At 42.4% G+C, this 18,577-nt stretch overlaps 1 long non-coding RNA gene across 1 annotated transcript in view; it reads right to left on the bottom strand.

The window, feature by feature from the left end:
* The window catches only part of LOC306938541, a 41,491-nt gene extending 24,781 nt beyond the window's left edge, over positions 1–16,710 (bottom strand). The window contains exon 1 of the long non-coding RNA XR_013791742.1: positions 16,556–16,710. This is a non-coding gene — a long non-coding RNA (uncharacterized lncRNA). The remainder of the gene's footprint in view (positions 1–16,555) is intronic.
* Positions 16,711–18,577: the final 1,867 nt, after the last annotated feature.

Genomic DNA, 18,577 nt, shown 5'->3' with positions numbered 1-18,577 from the left:
TGAAAACCGATCTGATGCTTTCAAAGGTATCGTTCTACTTCTCTACTTTCTCTGCTTCTGTTTTTCCAACCCCAGAAGCGAGAGCCAAAGAAGGGAGACATGATTGAGTTCTTCAGAGCAGGACCCTACAATCACTGGGCTATTTACATTGGGAATGATGAAGTAGTGCATGTCACCAACGACTGTGAGTCTGTTATGTACATCAATCAATCAATCAATCAATCAATCACATTTTCTTGTCACAACTGGAGTTGCTCCGATTGATTGGGATCAGTCGATTTTTGTAATTCCTAGATATAATGATCAGGGAATTCCGACAATAATTAAATTCAACAAATCCGATCAATAACATATCCCTTGAGCTCTCAGCTGCTACACTCTCCTTTGGTAGATCTATTTTGATGGTAGGCAAATTACTTTGTGACAGGCAGGCAGCATGAAGCAGATGTCTCTCAAAGCATGCACATACTGACATACTGTATAGGCATTCTATGGAAAAAGGGGGTCAACCTCAAACAAATTGTAACAGACTCTTTCAAAAAAAAAGTTTCATAAATAATAATATGTTCGTAACAACATATAAAAAATCCTAAGACATCCCAGTGGTGGAACATATTGTAAAATGATAAAAATAGGTGATGGTACCAACATATTAAGGCAAAACTCTTATTTTATTTTATATGAATTTAAGTAGCATGTGACATGTCAAACTAGGGGGTTTTCATGATTCTGAATCCATTGCAAGCATATTTTTCTTTCACGAAAAACAATCCTTGGGCTAAAAACAGCCATAGCCACTTGCCCAAATGTGATGATACATTGATAACCATCACATTTGCTATGGCCGTTTTTAGCCCAAGGGCACATCCTTATAACCTGACTCCGCCAGATGGGGCAGCAGAGAGTACACTGGGTTCCCCCCTCCTGCTCCCATCTGGGAACTCTCAGGCAGATTTGATGCCCGGGCACAAAACGGCCTGGCCAATCAGTGGCAGCTAGAGGCGGGATCAAGGCAGCACTGTGTATGCCTTGATCCCGCCTCTGCCTGAGAGTTCCCAGATGGGAGCAGGAGGGGGGAACCCAGTGTACTCTCTGCTGCCCCATCTGGCGGAGTCAGGTTAACATCCTTACATGTCTCCCTCAATTCAAATTCTGGTAAATACCAAACAACAATGCATATAAAATAACATTTTATTTCATTTTTATTTCATTGTAATTTGTTTTTCTGCAGGAACATACCATGAATATATTGAAAATATTGTCTCTTTTTAACATTGTAACCACTCATCTGTTTCTCTGTACTTAATTCAGCTATTAATTCAGGACAACAATCTGGCATGGTGATATCGGCTGTCGGCATCAAAGCTGAGGTAAAGAGAGAGAGACTGGAGATCGTGGCTGGGAATGACAAGTGGGAAATCAACAATTACCTGGACAGTAAATTTGAGTCGCGACCAGAAAATGTCATTGTCAATGATGCCCTTGCACGGGTGGGCATTGTTTCTTACAACATCACAACAAGTAATTGTGAACACTTTGCCACCGAGCTGCGCTACGGCAAGCGACATTCTCAGCAGGTAGATAGCATTTCATTTTCTTACATAAAATGTCAGTGAACTTTGCATTAGACCTACATTACAGTCAGTGGCGGCCTTATATATTTTTCAATCGTTTCAATTGAAACGGGCATCGAGCCTCCAGGGCCTCCCAATTTTTTTCCCCTTTTTTTGTAAAAACAATAGTTGTAGTAGGCCTAGTAGTAGTAGTAGTAATACTATTGCATTGCATCGCAGCCTTCCAAGCCTTGTCAATTATTATTCGGCCTCATCCTGTACGTCCACTTACCACTAGCAGCTAATATTCACTGTCATGACACGTTGACCTGTGTTTGTTTGTAATTGTTCCCACTTCCCAGTGTGTGAACTCACTGCACTAGCAGCGCTGAGAGTTTCGATTGCATCATTATGCTGAATCCCAGTTATACCTTACACTACAGTAATTTCAAGACAAAGTAAAAATTGTTTAATCAAGCTGCTTTTGTATATTTTTGTACTTGGTACTTTGTACTATGCTGTTCATGCTTAATACACACTGACAAAGAATATATATATAAATTAAAATTATGACGTCATGAACGGGGCCTCCCGATCCTTACCTCCCTGATTACAGTGCATGTGCTTGCTAGCCTGCACTCGTGTGCACACAATATAGACATAGAATTCAGTGATATGAATGGTTCATTAATACATTTGACCAACAGGTTGAAATACTGTACTGCACACAAATAGTATGGAGCTGACATTCATGAACTATAGGGAGTCTGTCTGTCTGTCTGTCTGTCTGTCTGTGGTATGAACAGCTGTAATACCAATGGGTGACCTAAAGTGGCACTGTTGATCAGCCTAAAAGGGCGTATTGCTTGGTCCCGTCTTATCGCTGCTTGCAGCTATATTATTGTCATTTAATTTAGCTGCCATTACAAATTACAGTACATTTCTATTACAGTACATTTCTACTTACTGCATAAACATGTCGTTACTCTGTCTTCTTTGTTTGTGTGTCAACTTCCTGCAGGTGGAGGATTTTAAAGAAGAAGCTACTTTTTGGAGTAAGATAGTAGGACTTTTCGGAATCGGACTCACCGCCAGCGCTACCGTCATTGGCGCTGTTAAGAGGAGTTAGAGGGTGGCTGTTAAATTGTTGTGATCCGATGCCAAAACCAACACCTATACACTCGACACATTTTGATTGACTCTGCCTTGTCTTCTTGATCTTTGAAAAAGAAAAAAAGTAAAGAAAATAAATAAAGTGTTTTGGAAATTATGTTTTGCCAAACGTTTTATATAGATTCATAGATGTGTATCACTGTATCAATTTCCCTTACAGTATATTCAAACTGGGTGTACTTTAGTCTATGTCCTACCGATGGGGGCTCCTCACCGGTAGGTGAAGTGACGACACAGAAAAGTCTGTGGGGAGGAATCTATAGGTGGTATGCACGTGACATCATCATCATACCCGTTACCCGGACCTTATGCGGTAGGCTAACGCCTACTGAGTGGCAAACAACTACCTTCTGGCCTTGACAGCCCATATAGTACATCCAAACAGAATAGTCTGTTTAATCTGATTGCATTAAATGACATTAAGCAACATTAAAACTCCCTTTGCCACTCGGTTTGTCACTCACTTCATGCATGCGTATACAACCTATTGGAATAAATTTGGGAGAAAGGTGGTAAAAAACACCAAAAAAAAAGAAAAAAAGTATGAACATTGCATATAAACAAATTAAACATGGAAATGATTATGTCAAATAATTATGATTATCTCAAATAAATAATGACAGTCCGAGTCTAAGTGTAAAAAGTTGAATCTGACAGCACACAACAGGACAAGGCCCTGCTTTTATGTAATGTCATGGCACCATGGTAGCTTTACTCCAGTAGGATGAATAAGGTGCCTGTGTACGAGGCTATTCACAAGGAGGAATTAAACTGCTGGAGTGAGGACTTTTAAAGCACTCCTAAGAAATCTAATGTTTAAATTTATGAAAAGGCTGAATGTGTCAACAAACAGTATCATTGTAGCGCTTTCAAGACCCTCAGTGAGCTGTTCACGTTATACATCTAGTTTAAGGGTACACTGGCTAAAATGCCTGTATGTTCTACCTGTGGGTTAAGTTATGTAAGTTTTGCATTTGTTTTACATGCTTTTATGATTTTTATTGCCTGTTGTATCTCTTGTATGTTAACCCCGTGTATGTATCCCTATGGACCTGAGTCTGCTAATAAAGTTGAATTGAATTGAATGGAATCGTGAAATATGACAAAATAAATAAATATGTCTACAAACAAATACACAATACATCATCTGTACAGCACTTTGCTCAGTAAGAGGTGTTTTTTAAATAATACATAAATAAATGGACTTCCTCCCATTCTGTAGGGAAGTGGTATAGGTTTTCGGGTTCTTTGCCGAGTTATTTTTATATCACTTTGTAATGCTACTGACGTTTGCACACAACACTCTTGAAAACAAAGCATTGCACATTGTGGGTTTGCCGGGCCAACAGGTTGGCCTGGGCCATTGCTCAGCGGTCCAGGCACCTTGGCTGGTAACCCAGTCTGGCAGTGTGCTGCGGGTTCGACTCCCGATCCCGACGGCCTTTACTGCATGTCTTCCCCCCATCTCTCTCCCCATTTCATGTCAGCCTACTGTCTGTCCCTCTATAAAAAATATAAAATAAAGGCGAAAGCCGCAAAAAAAAACTTGATGTCAATCAATCAAATCACCTTTAAATCAATTGGCAGATGGCGAAAAGATTAGTTTTGTGCTTCTTGTTTATTTAGGGGAATGTCATGTGGGAATGTCACCTCCACAGCCTTTGTGATATTTCTGGGCAGTTAGCCTCGCAGCGGCCAGACGTGAATCTGCCGGCGGCAGTGGCTCAGGGGTAGAGTGACCGGATGGGAAGCGCAAGGTTTCCAGTTGGAACCCGGGCTCCCCCAGAATTATAGTGTCAAAGTGTCCTTGAGCAAGACACTGAACCCCTAATTGCTCCCAATGTGCAGGTTGGTGTACCTTGCATGATTTCCTCCGGCAATGTGAATGTGTGTTTGAATGGGTGAATGAAATGCCCGATCTATGTAAAGCGCCTTAGATAAAGGCGCTATATAAATGCAATACCATTTAGGAAAATAAATTAAAATGCCTTTGGTGGTGTGATAGGAGTCTGGCCAAGAAGCCAGTCTAGTAGGCAGGCCAGAAACCTTCAGATTACCAGACAGCCTCTAACTTCACTCAGCCACAGCTGCTATAAGCAATAATACAGTTGGGTGCCACCGATATTGTCCCTTATCATTTGACCCATTTAGGCCTGACCTCAAAATTTTAAAAAATCCTCCAGTTTTCTGAAATAAATATTTTCACGATTTTTCAAAAATAGCAGACCTACAAGCTCGTAGCGCTATGAGCTTGTAGATCTGCTATTTTTCAATAGCTAAATTATAACATGTTTAAAACACCAAAAGGGGTTCCCGCCCAAAATGGGTTAACTGTCCTTTTGCGCAGATCACGCAAACCTCAGCAAAAAGAAAAGGACAATATCGATGGCCTCCAACTGTATGTCAAAATTTGAATGAACTTTTTATTTTTTATGTTTTTGGTATTCAGACAGCCAGCAATGGGTAGAACGCTAGAACGAAAATGTAGTCTCTGTGACACATCCAGGGGCCGCAATCTGCATTCAAAGATTTTCCTAGAAGCTTTGTCATTGGTCGATTTGCCTGTCTGCTTCCTGATTGGTTAGTCACTGCGACCGGGTTTTTTTTCGAACCAATGACAAAGCTTCTAGGAACATCTTTGAATGCAGATTGCGGCCCCTAGATGTGTCACAGAGACTAAAATATTTGTGGGAGCGTTCTACTCATTGCTGGCTGTCTGAATACCTAAAAAATAAAAAGGTCATTCATATTTTGACATATTATTGCTTATAGGAGCTTTAACACAGATTCTATAAATTAGAATGGAAATTATTATTGTTTGGGTAGACAGTAGACTGCATTTGGGGCTGATGAGCCCTGTGACCCATGAGCATTTAATAACCTCCCCTTGCTTGACCATCACTAGCCTGGATGTCATGTTATTATGATATAAAATAACATAACATGACAGAACTGTTACAGAACACCAGTGGTGGAAAAAGCTACTCAAATGTTAAAAGTATCAATACTGCAATATACGTAGAAATACTCTGCTACAAGTAAAAGCCCAGAATTCAAAATGTACTTGAGTAAAAGTATTTGAACCAAAATGTACTAAAAGTACGAAAAGTAAAAGAACTCATTATACAAAAATATTTTGAAAATAGCAGATCTGACGCATCGTGAGCTTGTAGATCGGCTATTTTAAAATGCCCAATATGTATACTGTAGGGCCGAATGTTGATGTGTTTTGTAATAATAATACAAATCTACAAAGTAACCATAGCAACTAAAGTTTTCAAATAATATTGTAGTGTAGTAAAAGTACAATAATTGCCTAGAAGTTGAGTAGGAGTACTTTCAACCACTGCATAACATAAAATGAATGACCAGAGAGAAGCAGTAGGCAAAGATTACCCCTCCCCCCCATCAAATACAAGCGTACATTTCTCTACTTCACTTGTAGTAATGTTTTTCTCTAGCTCAGGGGTTCTCAACGTTTTTGGCCGGGGACCCCCGGAAATGCTTTGGCAATATCTCGGGACCCCCGCCCCGCCCCCTCCCGACCCCCAATATAAATTAATTTAGCTAATGAAAAATAGCAGATCTACAAGCTCATAGCGCGCCACCGAGTGGCGCGCTACGAGCTTGTAGGTCTGCTATTTTTGAAAAACCGTGAAAAAAAAAAAAAAAAAGAAACATTTTTTTTTTAAATAATTTGGGGACCCCCTAAAATAATTTGGCGACCCCCCCGAGGGGTCGCGACCCACGGGTTGAGAACCCCTGCTCTAGCTAGTAAAAAAAATAGGTGTTGTGCCATGTTCACAAACCGCTACTCTTGCTGGCTGCTTGGTGAATGTGGGGGAGAGAAAGGGGCCATAGAAGGGGCCATAGAAGGGGCCGTAGAAGGGGCCATAGAAGTGAGACACATAATAGTGACAGACTATGTGATAGGCTCCCAAAACAAGGCGATCGAAATACAAACGTACAAATGAGCTGTGCCAAACAAAATACACTTGCAAGAGCACTGCAGCACCTAACACTAAAAGCTCTTGGCTGGCAAGGTGACGTGGGTAAATAATATTACATAGTAGCACATACGCTGAATATCTGCTCCCATAGGAAACTTTTATTGAAGAGTAACAAACAACGTTTCGGGTCAGGTATCCTTTCTCATTGTACGTATTTTTTGTTCAGCACCTGTAGAATCTTTTGAGATGTGCATGCGTTTGAACCTTCCTCTGGGAATTCAGGCACGACTAGTCTAGTCTAAACTTCTAAAACTTTAAACATTTCAAGGGTACTTTTGATCAGAGTTACAGATCAGTGAGCAAATAATCCATTTGGAGCCACTTCAAGGAACCCTGAGGGTCACTAGTGTCGAACTTTGAGAACCACTGCTGTGACGATGAATCACCTTATCTGCTCTGCTCCCCAGTACCGTTCCCCAGTACAGCAGGTATTTATGGGGTAAAAACACAGTAACAAAACACACTACTGTAAATAAATAACAAAATTAGTTTTGCTTTTCTTTATACACTGTCTAATCAAAATTAGACTTGTCATTAACGTGTGTGTGTGTGTGTGTGTGTGTGTGTGTGTGTGTGTGTGTGCGCTCTCTCTCTCTGGTGGGTAAATGGTGCATTTATATAGCACTTTAGAGAGATTGTGCATTATATTCACTCATTTACACACCGATGACAGAGGAAGGCACATCGGGAGCAATTAGGAGTTCAGTGTCTTGCTCAAGGACACTTCGACACTAACTCTGTGGGAGCCCGGGTTCGAACTGGCAACCTTTCGGTTCCCATCCAGCCACTCTACCCCTGAGCCACCGCCGCCCCTTGAGGTGTAGGGTGCCGGGTGTAGTGATGCGTCTAGTGCAGCATGCTAGAGAGACGTTGCATGTTGGGATGCATGTGACCCGACACTCCCTTAGTTCCTACTGCTGGCCAAGGTTTATTAAATCAGGTTAGGAAGCGAAGACCGTACGGTGGACTCCATGTTGCTCCCTGGAAGGAAAGAAACACGTGCAATTGAGACCAGGAAGTTGTACACAAATCATAGATATGGCACAAATGGCCCAGCAGATGGCGTGAGGCCACTGAAAGGAGAAATGCTTGTATATGTCACGTCCGACCAACATTACTGTCTGTGTGATGATCCATGCTGGGACTTACTTATCTGGCTATTTAGAGGGGGGGCTAATGAATCTTGGTTTACATAGAAGTCAGTTAATTGGGCTTGTTTTGAGTGGGGGGCTTAGGGGAGCCGTCCCTGGTTGTCCTAGGTTTCCCCCTTGCCAATATAGGCTCCATCTCTTCATGGCGAAGATAGTGCGGCTGGGAACTGTTCCATCCAGTGGCACTTAAAAGTTAAACATATCACTGCACAGGTCTCTACTTCTGACCCGACCAGGACAGCAATGGATTCTTTGGATAATTAAAGTCTAGCGGCGATAGTATATCTGATGATGGGGGCAGGTTAGAATGAACTGGGAGCCTCTCCCTGCACGTCAGCGATACAGGGCTCTATCAGCTGGGATTTGAGTGGCAGCTGATTTCGGCAGACCCCAAAATGACTGATCAGCCCCATTTAGGAGCCACACTGCTCACCCCAAAATTGGGGGAAGGCCTAGAAAAGGTGGCCTAAACATTGCCCACTCTGCTATTAAAACCCATTCTGTCAGTGTGCATATAGTGTGCATATTTTAGAAGAACCAAATTAAATCTTGCTCTGTGTCCCCCTATAAAACATAAATAGAACAAAAATCAACAATGTCAAGTCCTCTCTCTCCCTGCCCATGGCCCCCGGGGCCCCAGACTTCTGAGGTGTCGTCTTCAACACATCTTTATACCCGGAGATGCTCTCCCTAAATAGTGATATAATAGATATAATATGAACAGCCTAGATACTATAAGTCAGTCCTCAAACTTTTCAGGCAGTGACCCCCCAAATCATTATTTGAATGGGGTCCACGACCCTGACAACTTCGGATGTAGGAGTTGAGGCATTACATATACGTAAATAGGTTTGAATGGGGTTTCTAGGTGTAAGTATGTAGGACTAGTAGCATGCCAAAGTTTGTGCTATTGCCATTGAGAATGCATTGGGCATTTAAGTTAAATACTGGGGGGGGGGGTCATATTTTGACAGCAGAAACTGCGTGTCATAATTTCACCCCCTCCCTATTCAAAAGCCCCCCCAGGTACATTATATATTTAAACTATTTTCAGCAATGGTACAATTCTTTTTTCAGTGGGTAGATCTTGTTGAGCTCATCATTTTGAAAGTAGATATCACGTCATAAATAAATACATAAATGTGTGGGCACCCCTGATGTAGGACTAGTAGCATGCCAAAGTTTGTGCTATTGCCATTGAGAATGCATTGGGATGCATTGGAACACTTTTGATTGACCCTACCATGTCTGCTTGATCTTAAAAAAAAAGAAGAAAGAAATAACGTTCCGTAAGGAGAGACATGTTGAGACTAAACTGAGGTGACAAGATTTATAGAATGCCAAATAGTATGTGTATCACTATCTTATTTCCCATACATTCAAATGTGTAGAACAGTCTAAATGAATGATCTTGTTTAGATTTGACTGTAGCCGTCAATAAACAGCTGACTCCCCCCATGGACTGTACATGGACGTCCTTAAAGGACCACTTCACCACTTTTCAACTTCTCTTCCTATAATTGGTCCTAACTAATGTTCATGATAAAATGCCACCATTTTTTCCTACTCAGTCTGTGTCTCATAGGAAGGCTGTGGGCAGTTCAGAAACCCGTCCACCAGTGACATCATCAATGGTGAATCCAAGCTAATAGAAACGGCAGGCTTTCTTTTCCTGAAAAGTTGCAATGCAAAAGTTGAAGCCATCGTTCTCACGATAATACAAATCTAAATATATTTTAAAACAAATCTTGTTTAAAAAAGAAATATGCCTAATGATGATGTCACTGGTGGACGGGTGTCCGAACTGCCCAAAGCCCTCCTATGAGACACAGACTGAGTAGGACAAAATGGTGGTGTTTAAATATACAAATGGACTCCAGGGGTAGGGCCCTCCAGGGGTAGGGCCCGACAAGCCTATGGCTTCTCCCTAGCCCTTTTTCGGATATCGGACAGGACATGAGCAACGGACACTCAAAAGGAGTAGAGAGGGGAAAAAAAAGGAAATTATGTGTGCTATGTATGAACTATATGTCCACCATTCCGAAAATAAAACTAAACTGAACTGAAGTATAGCCTGTTCATATTTATCACCATTTAGGGAGAGCATCTCTGGGTAAAAAAGGGGAAAAAAAGAAAAAAGAAATGACACCTGCAGAAGGCTTGGGCCTCCTGACTTGGGCCTCCTGACTTGGGCCTCCTGACTTGGGCCTCCTGACTTGGGCCTCCTGACTTGGGCCTCCTGACTTGGGCCTCCTGACTTGGGCCTCCTGACTTGGGCCTCCTGACTTGGGCCTCCTGACTTTGGCCTCCTGACTTTGGCCTCCTGACTTGGGCCTCCTGACTTGGGCCTCCTGACTTGGGCCTCCTGACTTGGGCCTCCTGACTTGGGCCTCCTGACTTGGGCCTCCTGACTTGACAGCAGGTCCAAATGGTCTAGCAAGCCTAGGCATTTTTACAAGCCCACAATAATCTTACGAAATCAATTTAAATTAAATTAGTATATATGCTTTGATTTCTTTTTTTCCACCCCATGTCCCTCTCCTTTACAATTTGCCCCCATAGCGCACTCTGGTGGCCCCTCATGGCCACAGCCCCCACTTTGACAACCTGTGGCCTAAACATACCACTGGAACTGAACTGTTTTATATTGGGTACGTATTTGCACAATATCTTACTGTACAGTCTTAATGTATTCACAACCGTGATCAATTCAGTACACCCGTTATACTGCCAGAGATAGGAAAAATACATTCAAAATAAAACACTCCCAAAACAAGGCGATCAAAATACAAACGTACAAATGATCTGTACCAAAAGATTATTATTACATTTAAATGCTGGCATTTTATGAACAAAATACACTTGCAAGAGCACTGCAGCAGCTAACACTAAAACACTTGTCTGACGTGAAACGATGACAAGCTCTTGGCTGGCAAGGTGACGTGGGTAAATAATGTTACATAACATAGCCTTTGAACCTTCCTCTGGGAACAGGCACGACTAGTCTGTCTAAATTTAACTTCTAAAACTTTAAACATTTCAAGGATGTAGAGAGAGTAGGCCTACAAACGGAACCACTTTGTCATTGTGTACACCCTCAGAGTTACAGATCATTGTGTACACCCTCAGAGTTACAGATCATTGTGTACACCCTCAGAGTTACAGATCATTGTGTACACCCTCAGAGTTACAGATCATTGTGTACACCCTCAGAGTTACAGATCATTGTGTACACCCTCAGAGTTACAGATCATTGTGTACACCCTCAGAGTTACAGATCATTGTGTACACCCTCAGAGTTACAGATCAGTGTGTACACCCTCAGACCCACAGATCACCCTCAGAGTTACAGATCAGTGACCAAAGGATCCATTTGGATCCGCTTGAACTCCCCTTTGAGAACCATGTGCTGTCACGATGCATCACCTTATCTGCTCTGCTCTGCTCCCCAGTACCGTGTCCCGGTACAGTAGGTATTTATGGAGTAAACACAGTCACAAAACACACTAAATACATGACAAAACGAGTTTTGCTTTCCTTTATACACTCACTGTCAAATCAAAATCGGACTTGTCATTAACAAATACTAGCAATGTTACAAGCATTTCGATGATGCATGACAAACACTGAGATAAAAAATGAGTGATATTGTGTGTTGTGCGTGTGTGTGTGTGTGTGCATGTGTGTGTGTGTGTGTGTGTGTGTGTGTGTGTGTGCGCGTGCGTGTGTTTGTCTATAGCCACAGCTGGGTTAATGAATCACTAGCATACCGGTACTAGATGGCCTACAGTAAACACTGAGCTGAAACTCACACTGTGAAGCAACGCTGTTACATAATCAGGTGACACTTTACATGAGGGGAGAAAAATGTATACACGTCATTTATTCTTTCTTTATTCTTTATTCGGATCCACGTAATTCATTGACGATTAATTATAATTAATCTCTGTAGTTATGGTTATATGGAAACCTAAGCAGAACTTAATTGGTTCTTCAAAGTTCTGGGTTCTGGAAAGTTCTGGTTCTGGTTCCACCCTATAGTGGAAAAGGGGCTTTTGAGAACTGGACTAGAGTTCCAACTGCACTTTGACCGTGCACTTTTTTGCATCTCCAAAAATAGCAGATCTAAATCACACAGAGAGCTTGTAGATCAGATTTGTGGATGTTTCCCACCGAATATGGACTCCGAGGTTGAAGTGGTTAATGAGTTCACAACACATGAATTAATGTATACTGTGTGAGTTCATCATTACAGTTTTAGGTTGTTATTAGAGAAAGTAAAATGTGTTATTTTTATTTTTTATTTATTTTTGAGGGGCACTAGCCCCTCCTATATACAGGTTTAATGTTTGTTTTTAGTCATCTTGTCCCTAACACAAACATTAAATGCCATTAACAATAAAGATAATTTAATGTTTGTGTTGGCACCGTTTGTTTTACATCACCTAATCAACATGAGTTAGACTTTGATATATTAGTGCCCCTCACTTCACACATGTGTGATTTTTTTCTTCATTTTATTTCAACGATTTTAGCTATTTTACAAAATATTACAGCAATTTCTTTATTGTTGTTTACTATAGTCCTACTAGACCCCAGGAAATTACATCTGACCACAAAAGATTACGGCATCTACTGAATGTGAAGGGAATTCAGGGGAATGTGACAAACTGACATATTGAGCCTATACGACACACAGTATAGCCAGACATCCCCCTAGTAGTCAGGTGTTTGTTCAGGGCAGGCACACGGAAAACAACTACTTTGGCCAGATGTAATTTCCTGGGGTCTAGTAGGACTATAGTAAATAATGATAATGAAATCTGCGTAAAATGTAAAAAATAAATAAATAATACATATTTATCAACTTGTTTGAATGCCCCCGCCCCCCTGTCAAAAATAGCTAAAATCACTAAAACGAAAGAAAACAGCAAATGAAAAAAATAACACTCTTACTTTCTCTAATAACATTAACAACCTAAAACATGAACCTTGGTTGGAAAAAAAAAACTAAGTTGTCCTTTAAGTATCATTTTATTTATGTGTATGAACTTTCCCCCTCGAGTCAAGCGCTGCCCATAAATCCATGAATTTTTTATGGAAATTGTCATGCGTGCAGGTGTGGACACAACTTCACACAAGTGAAGCAAAAAGGATAATCACTTGGTCTCATGACCGTGTTACTTTTTGTCTCAACCACACCACACATGACATATGTTAGAAATCTGACTTAGAAAACATGCTGATGGATGCTAGGTTCATCGTTTACCTGGTATCCTAGTTTCTTTGAGGACATATTGGAACAAATAATTCCTTTTCCTGAAAAGAAACGGTTTTAGACACAAAGTACAAGGTTTCCATCCGACACCAACGATATATGCTATACGTCATTATACATAAGGAACAGGTCAGCAAAAACGTGTGAACACACAGCTGCTAGATACTACTGTACATTAGGACCAATGACTGTATGCCAGCTGAGCAGACACCCTCTGTGGAGCAGATATAAAAATACAAGCATTTCCAGTAAGACAGCGACAGAGACTCCAATCCGAGCTCCGCTGACAGAGAGACAACCTCAGGCTGACATGTTACCGATTCCTCATCTCCTATGCCTGCTGGGCCTGCTGGCACTAGACACCGTGCACGCTAGTCCCTTGACTGAGGTGCAGCTACAGAATGAAACCCTGGCACCAGACAACATGAACGCTGACGCCTTGGCTGAGGTGAAGCTACAGACCGAGTCCTGTCCAAAGTACTGGTACGGCTACAAAGGTCTCTGCTACAAGTACGTCGCTACAGATTTAAGCTGGGCCGACGCAGAGCAACACTGCGTCTCTCAACGTGCCAACCTGGTGTCGATCCACAACAGTGCGGAGCAGAACTTTGTCCAAGACCTGATCCGTACGTTTGACATAGGCCAGGGACACACCTGGATTGGAATGACCGACATCCACAAGGAGGGTTGGTGGACGTGGACCGATGGCTCCAAAGTGGGCTACACCTTTTGGTATAGTAAAATGCCAGACGGCGGCGCAATGCAGAACTGTGTGATCACAAACTATAACGCTAAATGGAACGACTATCCATGCTCTTCTACTCACCCTTCCGTTTGTAAATCTCGTATGGTGTGTCCCTAATGACTGCATTGTCTGATTCAATCCCACTGAATTGTACTGGGTCCCCGTAATAAATACACTTTAAACATTCATGCGTTTACTGGTGTAATCAATTCCAGTGTGTCTCCATTGTAAAGGATACAGATTCAATTAGTAAAGTGTATAGAGCAATTATTTAAATTTTCTCCCCAGTTCCTCGATCTTATCTAATTCATTTTCTGTAATTTAGTCATTACCCTATCAAGCTATCGCAAAAAAAAATGAAAGAAAATAAAGCACTGCGTGACATTATCTGATAATCATTATGGTCATTAGACTGTGAATAATTCAAATAATCTTGTTTGAAAAAAAAGTATATCAAACCACAAATCAAATCAGATAAAACCCACACACAACATCCATGGATCAAACTCAGACTATAGGCAAAACAAACACTAGCGTGACGCCCCTTCTCTTGATCGGAAGATGACTCTTTAAATTGCAGGCATCAGGTTCAAATCTATTTAACAAACTGGTGTGGTGAGGAATAATGGATCATGTACATCACTTACTTATCCAGTAACGTCAAAACAAATGTGGGAAAGGCTGGGAGCAAGTAGCCTAATTTATTTAATCCATGACTAGAATGTAGAGCTGGATTGCCTTCCACAACCTGAGCTTTCCAGCTGCCACTCGAGGCTCAGCCAATGAGAAAGGTAACTTTAGCCAGTGCAATATTGGTATTGTAGGTATAGATTTTCAGAAGGCTCCACACCAAGCAGCAGAAGTGCATGAATTCGCATATCCTCCTATAGAAAGAAAGTTTTCCAACGGACAGCAATGATATTACTGTATACTTCATTATGTAAGGAACAGGTCAGCAAAATCGTGTGAACACACAGCTGCTAGATAACACTGTACATGATGACCAATGACTGTATGCCAGCTGAGCAGACACCCTCTGTGGAGCAGATAGAAAAATACAAGCATTTACAGTAAGACAGCGACAACAGAGACCTAACAAGAAGACTCCAATCCAAAGCCTGTCCCTAGTGACGGAATACTGGGTCTCAATAATAAATTCACAATAAAATATAAACTATAGTCTCTCTTAGTCTCTCTCTCTCTCTCTAGAAGAAAATATGTATGTATGTATACTAGTATGTATGTATGTATGTATGTATGTATACTTTTATGCACAAAGAGTAGTGCGTGCATGCTTTGTGTGTGTGTGTGTGTGTGTGTGTGTGTGTGTGTGTGTGTCAAGAGCCACCATTCTAGGACTGAAGCGATCAGAAAGTGCACAACACTGGACCAGTCTGAGGCTGCAGGGAAAACTGGCTCTTCTTCCCTTTGCAAACCACTCATTATCACACTCTGTACTGTCAAATAACACCATAGGTGAGGACATTCTTATTTTCACTATTAAACAGGTGTTGCCGACCAAGTTCAACTTGGCAACCTGGTACCCAATAGGCACACGACCCACACTGCATCCTACATCCAGTACCACATGACAAAGAAACAGTCGCACACATCTTAAATGGCTGCAGCCACTATAAAGGACTGTACATTGCCAGACATGACCGTCTGGTGGACCTGGTCTCAGACAAGATCAGAGGAGTACAGGACAGGATAGCCCGTCTCCGGACCCCCCGGGTTGAGCTCCTTTGGACCCCTACCACGTAGGGTCCGGTATCACCGGCTTCAAGCGACATGGGATGCAATCTGATTTACCCTGACTTAGCCCTGTGCTGCGCTGTGGGTGTCACGCTGACATATTCCAAACGAAGCATATGAACGCTATAGGAGACAACGAACCATCTGACCCCCCCCGCGAACGGCTCAGAAGCCGTTAAGTATTTTTAATGTTTGTACGACCGTTTTGGCAGCTACCTGCGACAGAGGCAGGAACGCGCAGATAGCCAGTTCCGGCGCTCTGTCGCAGGTGATGGAGGCGGTACAATAGGATGTCAATAAGGAAGTCAAGGAAGGAAGGAAGAGAGCTGCCAAACGGTCGTACAAACATTAAAAATACTTAACGGCTTCTGAGCCGTTCGCGGGGGGGGTCAGATGGTTCGTTGTCTCCTATAGCGTTCATATGCTTCGTTTGGAATATGTCAGCGTGACACCCACAGCGCAGCACAGGGCTAAGTCAGGGTAAATCAGATTGCATCCCATGTCGCTTGAAGCCGGTGATACCGGACCCTACGTGGTAGGGGTCCAAAGGAGCTCAACCCGGGGGGTCCGGAGACGGGCTAAGGACAGGACAACAAGAATGTATAAACACAGCACTGTAAAAATAGACTGGTTTGATCAAAATGACACACATGTCAATTCACTACAAGATATTCCAAATACCCCAGATATTGTGTTCATCAATGAAATTAGAAAAACTGTCACTATATTTGAAATAGGCTGCCCATTTGATTTGTATATGGACATTTGTTTTACATCCAGTGCAATGTGTTCCTTAACCGACTTAAAACTGCAGCAGTTAAAGACATGAACACATTCAGCAGCTTTTCAAACAACAAGCATGTACATAAAATAAAAACAATTTCACCAACCATTTGGCGTCTTTGGATAGAACCCGCAAGTAGATCTTGGAGCTTCTTCTCTTTAGTATTTGACTGAATGCTCCTTTCAAACATTTCCAGGTGTTTGTACCATATACTGTAGTTAGGTTCCTATAGTCAGGTTACCTGACTCAAGTAGGCTACTAGTCAGGTAAACAAGCAGCCATCTTGCTGCTGCACCCTGGGAAGTGTAGTTATTTGAGTGTTGACCATACATGGAAGATGCCAGTGGCAATAATGCTTTTTCCTGAGTTTTGACTCAACACCAAACTTACAAAAACACATAAATTGTGTAGTTGGCTTTAGTTTCATATCATACCGTTAACATTAACGGCATGGCTCATTTTAATCCTGCAATGACTGCTGCACTTACTTACTTACGCCTGACACATGCATGATTTTCCCATCAGGACACGCCCCCCTCATCTAGACTGAGTGGCAAAACATTGAGCAGCATGGGGTGTTGCGGTTTGGAAGCGCTCGTTGGAAATCACTCAACCGTCCTGCGTACCACCTGTTTCTAAATGTCACATAATGCAGGAGGCAGTAAAATGTTGTGTTATTGAAAAACAAGCACTTCCAAAGACTGACACTTGGAAAAATAATCAAATGCAGGGCATTTCTTGACAAAGTAGCTCATAACGTTTCTATGGTTGATTTTTATGAAACAAAAACTTTGCAGATATAGAAAGAGGATAGATAATTCAAGCTTTTCGTACAGCTGCTGTTGGTGAGTTTAACATTGTTTAATGCAAACAGACAGGACTTTTCTGTTTGGATGAATGGGCTGTCAAGGCCAGAAAGTAGTTTTTTGCCACTCAGTGGGCGTTCCCGCATAACTTCCAGGTACGATGATGTCATGTGCACACCCTCTATAGGCCGTCTCGACAAGGGTCCTCCAGAGTTCTCGGTCACTGGCATTCTTCTCTATGTGCGACCAGGTGCATCCCAGCTTCTTGGTGTCTGCCTGGAAATCCCGCCGCCAGCTGTTTTTTGGCCAGCCTCTGTTTCTCTTCCCCTGAGGGTTCCAAGTCAGAGCCTGTCTGGTCGTATTCGACACTGGCTTGCGCAGTGTGTGACTGCTGTGCTATTGAGCAACTGTTTGTGTTCAAGGTCATGGGCACAAACTCAAAGGCCCTCGATCCCTCGTTCATAACAGAGGGTGATCTTTTTTTATGGGTTAAAGTGTGAATCAGGGTTGCTATAGTTAACAAAAATAAATTAAATAATGCCTACTAGAATAGACAAAAACTATTTAGTTAACTGAAACAACCTAGAGAGAGAGAGAGAGAGAGAGAGAGACAGAGACAGAGACAGAGACAGAGACAGAGACAGAGACAGAGACAGAGACAGAGACAGAGACAGAGACAGAGACAGAGCGAGAGAGAGAGAGAGAGAGAGAGAGAGAGAGAGAGAGAGAGAGAGAGAGAGAGAGAGAGAAACAGAGAGAAACAGAGACACAGACAGACAGAGGTGGGGGGTTTACAACCAATCAGATTACATCAGCTGTGCAGACGCCCTCTGTAGAGCAGAAATAAAGACAATCAGTAGACAAAAAACATCTGCAAGATACAGACATCAACAGAGAGACATCAAGAAGACTCCAATCCAAGCTCCACTGACAGAGAGACAACCTCAGGCTGACATGTTCCTGATTCCTCATCTCCTATGCCTGCTGCTGGGCCTGCTGGCCCCTGACACCGTGCACACTGCTGTTGCCCCGGCTGCGGTGCAGCTACAGCAAGGAACCTGTCCACAGTACTGGTTCAGCTTCAACGGTCGCTGCTACAAGTATGTCGCTTCACATCTAAGCTGGGCCGACGCAGAGAGGAACTGTGTCTCTCAAGATGCCAACCTGGTGTCCATCCACAACGTTGAGGAGCACAACTTTGTCCGAACCCTGATCAATAACTTTGACGTGAGCCAGGTAGTCACATGGGTTGGACTCACTGACATTCACAAGGAGGGTTGGTGGATGTGGTCTGATGGGTCCAAAGTGAGCTACACCTTGTG

Source organism: Electrona antarctica (assembly GCF_951216825.1).
Source record: "Electrona antarctica genome assembly, chromosome: 15".
NCBI classification, from domain to species: domain Eukaryota; kingdom Metazoa; phylum Chordata; class Actinopteri; order Myctophiformes; family Myctophidae; genus Electrona; species Electrona antarctica.
Note: the sequence above shows the minus strand (reverse complement) of the source record. Positions and strands in the feature narration are given on the sequence as shown.